A 6,554-nucleotide genomic window follows, 5' to 3' on the forward strand; every position below is an offset into this window, starting at 1 on the left:
CTCCAGGCTCGCTGATGAAGTGTTTCAGTGTGTGAAACTCTCTGGAGGAGCTCGGCACCACAGTGGCTCGTGGTCACTGCACTCTACAGAATGCAGCTCAGCCTCTCAATTCAGAGTCTCAAAGGGCTGGGGAACAGGAGCCGAGGGAGCAAGGGAGGGAGAGGAGGAAGGGGGAGAAGCAGGGGAGGAGAAGGAGAAGGGAAGAATGGCAGAAAGGGGACATTCCGAGTCAATGCTGAGAGATGTTTTCTACCTGGAATTCAGACTGTCCCTTCTGTAAACACAGTTCTGAATCCTGGTTCTCCATGCTGCCACCGTTCCCACAGTAGCTTCCCTCTTGTTCTAACAGTCACCGAGCTCTTTGAAAATGACTAAAGCAGCTGTGTAAAGCTGAATTGTCTGTTTCCATGTGATATTATCTCTGTAGGATCAGAAAGGTTCTTGAAGTATGACTATAGTTCACAATGTTGGTATCTAGTTGTCTCTTTGTTTTAGGAAGACTAAAGGTGATCACACCATTCAGATCCACATTAACCTCTGCATTGCTTGCTTTCTACTGAATATGAATTTCCTGACCAATGAGTGGATTAGTAAGCTGATGATTGATGGTCTCTGTAAGACGATGGCTGTGCTCCTTCACTATTCATTACTGTGCACTTTCACATGGATGGCAATTGAAGGACTTCATCTCTACCTGATGCTGATCAAAGTGTTCAACACCTATGTCAAACACTACATACCAAAACTGGCTTTGATGTGCTGGGGTGAGTATTGGGGTCATTTATTTCACTTTCTCTTGAACACTTTACACATGCTTTACACATTGGACATCAGTTGGTCCAGTAGAGTATGTTTTTCTAAATGTTACAGGATGTCAATTGGGCATTGCTACTCCTAAGCACAGCACTATCATGAGACCTATATATCTCCCATTTCTGGAGCTGGTGTCAGTTATGAAATTATAAGCCCTAACTAACTTAAATTCATGAAAGGTGCTACTTGCTTCTGAGTTGCCCCAAACATTAGTCATTCATTAACTTGTTCTGCATTTTGCTTCCTATCATTGTATTGGTAATAGTGCAATATTCGGAGAGGAAAACTGATTGACATCATTGCCTATCATCTAATTATATCCTTGCCTTCTGTTCTGTGTTTCAGCTGCTTCCCACTCATGTCAATATTTTTTCTCTCCCTCCTGAGATTCTGACACTGCTTTGCTTGACATTTATTTAATTATTATTCTCTTTCCCCTCTCACACCCTACAGTTTTTCCCTGACATCTTCTCTGCAGGTTCTAACATTTTTCTATTTACCCTACTGTAAAGACAGTGATGTCTATTTGGTGCACATTCCAGTTATAACAGAGGCAAAACTGAAGAAGATTTTCAGTTCCTCTGCCTTCTTCCCAGATGTAACTCTTCCACCAGAGGAATTCCATGGCCTTGACTCAGTAATTGTGTGATCAGACACATCATCACCCATTTCTATATTAATGACCCGGTCTCCAGAAATTTGAAATTGATGCAAGATTGGACAAGAACTTTTGTTGAGATTGTGGTCTGCATCACATTCATCATTCAACAGTAACCGGGGCTGAATTATGACTGTCACTGGAGAATCTGCAAGAATAGTCCAATTGCAAAGTTTGGTGCCGAATCAACAATATATTTAAAGTTTGGTTTTTAAACATCATTATTCTAAATCTTTCATCTGCTATTCCTGGACATGGCATGAATGCAATAATTGGAAAATAATTTATCACTATGCCAAACCTCCAATCGATAAAGCAATTACAGCTTAACATTCTCAACAGCATGCATAGTGAATTATATGTGATGACCACTGGATGAATACATGTCATTTTCTTCTATTGACATGCATCCCTGCTGTGGTGGTGTCTTTGTGCATTGCAGTGGACAAGAACAATTATGGACAGTTTCAAATCAAAATGCAGGACAATAACAGCTCTGTTTCCATGTAGGTCTGGCTAACCATGCCAACAGCAATAATGTTGGTATTCATCTCCATTGCTCAGTCTGTGATGAGAATTTCAGCTGAACTTGACGTGTATAGAGCCATATAGGCAGGGGTGCTCTGAGGTTCTGAGTCAGCTGTCACTAGCAGTCCACGGTGACCATGCTACCACCCTATGGGAGATGAAAATCTGCCAGGGAGCAGGATTAGGTTAACTATGTTGCACTCAACCATCAAACATCCCACTGACACTTTTTATCATGGAGAGACACTGGAGGGTGACCAGTAGGCCAGTAAAGCATCAACATCCTTTGGATAGAGTTAGAGTTTATTCTTCAGCTACTCAGTATTAGCTGGAGAATCATCATACTATGTTTGCCATTTCCTTTCCGTGGACAAAGGAGATAAATGGTTGCAGTGACTTAGATGTGGAACAGTGTGTGGCAAGTTATCAGTGGAGGTTACTTACCAACTTTCCATGAGTTCACTTCAATGAACTAATTTTCTTCCCTCCCCACCCCTGTCACAAATGATGGACCTGACACATAAGGAAAGGATTAAGTTAAAGCTTTATCTGTTCAAGGTGCATTTTTGAACTAGATATCACTTTACAGTGATTGATCAGGGTACTGAACATAAAAATTGGGAACAAACAAGAGAAAATCAGCAGATGCTGGAAATCCGAGCAACACACACAAAACGCTGGAGGAACTCAGCAGAACAGTCTGCATCTGCGGAAAAAGCACAGTCAACGTTTTGGGTCGAAACTCTTCAGCACGACTGGAGAAAAAAGGCTGAGGAGTAGATCTGAAAGGTGGGAGGAGGGTAAAGGGAAACACCAGGTGACAGGTGGAACTTAGGGGGGGAGGGATGAAGCAAAGAACTAGGAAGTTGATTGGTGAAAGAGACAGAAGGCCATGGAAGAAAGAAGAAAGGGAGAGGGGGGAAAGTGGGATGTGATGGGCGAACAAGGAGATAACATGAGAGAGGGAAAAATGAATGGGAAATGGTGAAGTGGTGGGTGGGGGGGCAGTCATTACTGGAAGTTTGGGAAATCAATCTTCATGCCATCAGGTTGGAGGCTACCTAAATGGAATATAAGATGTTGTTCCTCCAAACTAAGTGTGGCCTTATCAGGACAGTGGAGGAGGCCATGGATGGGCATATCGGAATGGGAATGGGAAGGGGAATTATAATGTGTGGCCACTGAGAAATCTCACTTATTCTGGTGGACGGAGTGTAGATGCTCAGCAAAGCAGTCTCCCAATCTACGTCAGGCCTCACCGACGTACCGGAGGCCACACCAGGAGCACCGAACACCAAATAACGCCAACAGACTCACAGGTGAAGTGTTGCCTCACCTGGAAGGACTGTTTGAGCCCTGAATGGTAGTGAGGGAAGAGGTGTAGAGGTAGGTGTAGCACTTGCTCTGCTTGCAAAGGTAAGTGCCAGCGCCAGAAGGGAGGTCAGTGGGGAAGGACAAATGGACAAGGGAGTCACATAGGGCGTGATCCCTGTGGGAGGCAGAAAGTGGGGGGGGGGGGAGAGGGGAAGGAAAGATGTATTTGGTGGTGGGATCTAGTTGGAGCTGGTGGAAGTTTTGGAGAATTACGTGCTGGACATGGAGGCTGGTGGGGTGGTATGTGTGGACAAGAGGAACCCTATCCCTGGTAGGGTGGTAGAAGGATTGGGTAAGAGCAAACATGGGTGAAATGGAAGAGATGCGGATGAGGGCAGCATTGATGGTGGAGGAAGGGAAACCACTTCCGCTGAAAAAGGAGGACATCTCCTTCATTCCAGAATAAAATGCCTCATTCTGAGAGCAGATGCACTAGAGACGGAGGAATTGAGAGATGTGGATGGCATCTTTCATGTAGCAGGGTGTGATGAGGTCTAGTCCAGGTAGCTGTGAGAGTCCGTTAGTTTATAATAGAGATTGGTGGATAAGCTGTCTCCAAAGATAGAGACAGTGAGATTGAGAAGGGGAAGGGAAGTGTCGGAAATGGACCAGGTGAATTTGAGGGCATGGTGGAATTTGGAGCAAACTGGATGAAATTGACAAGTTCAGCACTGGTGCAGGAAGCAGCACCAATGCAGTCGTCAATGTAGCATGGAAAAGTGCGGGATGGTCACCAGTGTAGGCTTGGAACACAGACTGTTTCACGTAACCGACAAACAGACAGTCATAACTGAGACCCATGAGAGTGCCCATGGCTACCCCGTTGGTTTGAAGGAAGTGTGGGGAATAAAAATTGGGAAGTTGTGTGTGCAGTGGTATAAAACTTTGGTTAGGCCACATTTGGAGAATGGTGTGCTGTTCTGATTGCCCCATTTCGGGAAAGATGTCGAGTCTTTGCAGGGGGTGCAAAGACGTACTCCAGGATGTATCATGGGTTATAGAATATTAACTCTCAGAAGGGGTTGGACAAACTTGGATTATTTTCTCTGGAGCCTCAGAGTTTGAGAGGCAACCTGATAGAAGTAAATAAAATTATGAAGGTACAGATAGGCTAGATAATTAGAACCATTTTCCTGGTGTAGAAATGTCTAACACTAGAGGGCATAGGTTTAAGATGTGGGGATGGAAATCTAATGGATATTTACCAGGTAAGACTTCAGACACAGAGTTGAAGGCGCTTGAAATGTACTGCCATGGGAGGTGATGGAAGTAGATAAGATGACAAGATTTTGGAAACATTTAGACAGGCACGTGATCAGGCAAGGAGTAGAGGGATATATTCCACATGCTGTGAGATGGGATTAATCTAATTTGACATCGGGGCTGGCACAGGCATTGTGGAACAAAGGGTCTGTTTCTGTGCTGGTCTGTGTTCTGTATTCAGAGACCTCGTGGTGTTAAAACATTAGTCCAGTGTGTTAGAGCTGGTTAGGCAGTGGATCAGAACACTGGATACAATAGAAAATTAATTCCAAACCAAATCTGCATATTGAATACTTCACTGTTTATATATTTTCAAACAGGTGCTGGATAAGAAATAATATAGTCCATTATGTTACAAACTGTGGCTTTATCGGTATGATATGGCTTTGGAACCTGACAATGCTAATCACCGTCTGTGTCAAGCTAGCTCAGATGAGAAAAGGATTCGGTTCTGTGTCAAGATCTGTGTGGAAGGATCTGTGGATGGTCCTCGGCCTCAGTTCTTTGCTGGGCATCACGTGGGCTTTGCCATTTTTTTCACATGGACCAACGTACGTGGTTCAAACGTACCTGCTTTGCATCTTAAACTCCCTGCAAGGTTAGTGAGAGATTTACCAGGTATATTGTAACAATTATAAATTAATGGCCATAAATAGTAACAAATCTTCAAATATTTCTGCTATTTTATTTGCTTATTCATGTTTCAATTGCTTATTTTAAAAATGAGAATTAACTGAAAGGCTTTTGTTAAGTTAATGGTCACCAGAGGTATACTTGATATGTCGTATTTTATCAGAACTAAAATAACTAGCATATTCACTAGTAGATGTAGACAAATTCTGAAAAATGTTTAATATCTCAATGCTATTTTCTTCTTGAATCTTTGCAGGGTTTTTTATATTCTTGTGGTACTATGCTATAAAACGACCATCCAAAGAGCAAAATACAAATTATACATCAGATAGGTAAAGAAGAAATGGAAATGAAACTGCATTTGCTGGAAAAGACGCTGCATATTATAAACTTTAATTAAGAGCAGCATTTATTATTTCAACTTGCCCTAAAAATCAGAACCAATATCTCTGAGTTCTCTTTGCATGGGTGACTTGCATTTTCTTGAACCACAATGGGACAATCAAAGTCAATAACACCACTGAGCATACTTTTCCCACCCTCCCACTCCCACTTTCTGCTTTCTGCAGAGATCACTCCCTACAAGACTCCCTTGTCCATTCGCCTCTCCTCACTGATCTCCCCCAGCACTTGTCCTTGCAAGTGGAACAAGTGCTGCACCTGCCCCTACAGCTCCTCCTGCAGCATCCCAAACAGTCATTCCAGGTGAGGCGACTCTTCACCTGTGAGTCTGTTGGGGTCATTTCCTGTGTCCGGTGCTCCTCGTATGGCCTCTTGTATATCAGTGAGATCCAGCTTAGAATGGGAGTCCGCTTTGCCATGCACCTACACTCCATCTGCCGGAAGAAGTGGGATCTCCCAGTGGCCACCCATTTTAATTCCATTTCCCATTCCCATTCTGATAGGACTATCCCTAGCCTCCTCTACTGTCGCAATGGGGCCACACTCAGGTTGGAGTGACAACACCTTGTATGCCGAATGGGAAGCCCACCACCTGATGGCCTGAACATCGATTTCTCAAACTTCTGATAATGTTCCCCCCCCCCATCTTCACCATTCCCCATCTCCTTTTCCCTCTCTCACCTTATCTCCTTGCCTACCCATTGCCTCCCTCTGGTGCTCCTGCCCCCATTTCTTTCTTCCATGACCTTCTGTTCTCTCCTATTACATTCCTCCTTCTCATCTCTTTGAGCTTCCCACCTTGAGTGGCGTGGAATTAGAAAGTACAACCAATGTACTGGAAAATGAAAATTATACAACACTAACTAAAGCATAGCAGTTTCCT

General features: G+C 43.7%; 1 long non-coding RNA gene across 1 annotated transcript; it reads left to right on the plus strand.

The window, feature by feature from the left end:
- The first annotated feature begins 1,899 nt into the window (after positions 1–1,899).
- LOC140740952 (uncharacterized) lies at positions 1,900–5,854 on the plus strand. The gene is made up of 3 exons (XR_012101967.1): positions 1,900–1,977; positions 4,957–5,234; positions 5,526–5,854. It is a non-coding gene; the product is annotated as an uncharacterized lncRNA (long non-coding RNA).
- Positions 5,855–6,554: the final 700 nt, after the last annotated feature.

This window comes from Hemitrygon akajei, chromosome 17 (genome assembly GCF_048418815.1).
Source record: "Hemitrygon akajei chromosome 17, sHemAka1.3, whole genome shotgun sequence".
NCBI classification, from domain to species: domain Eukaryota; kingdom Metazoa; phylum Chordata; class Chondrichthyes; order Myliobatiformes; family Dasyatidae; genus Hemitrygon; species Hemitrygon akajei.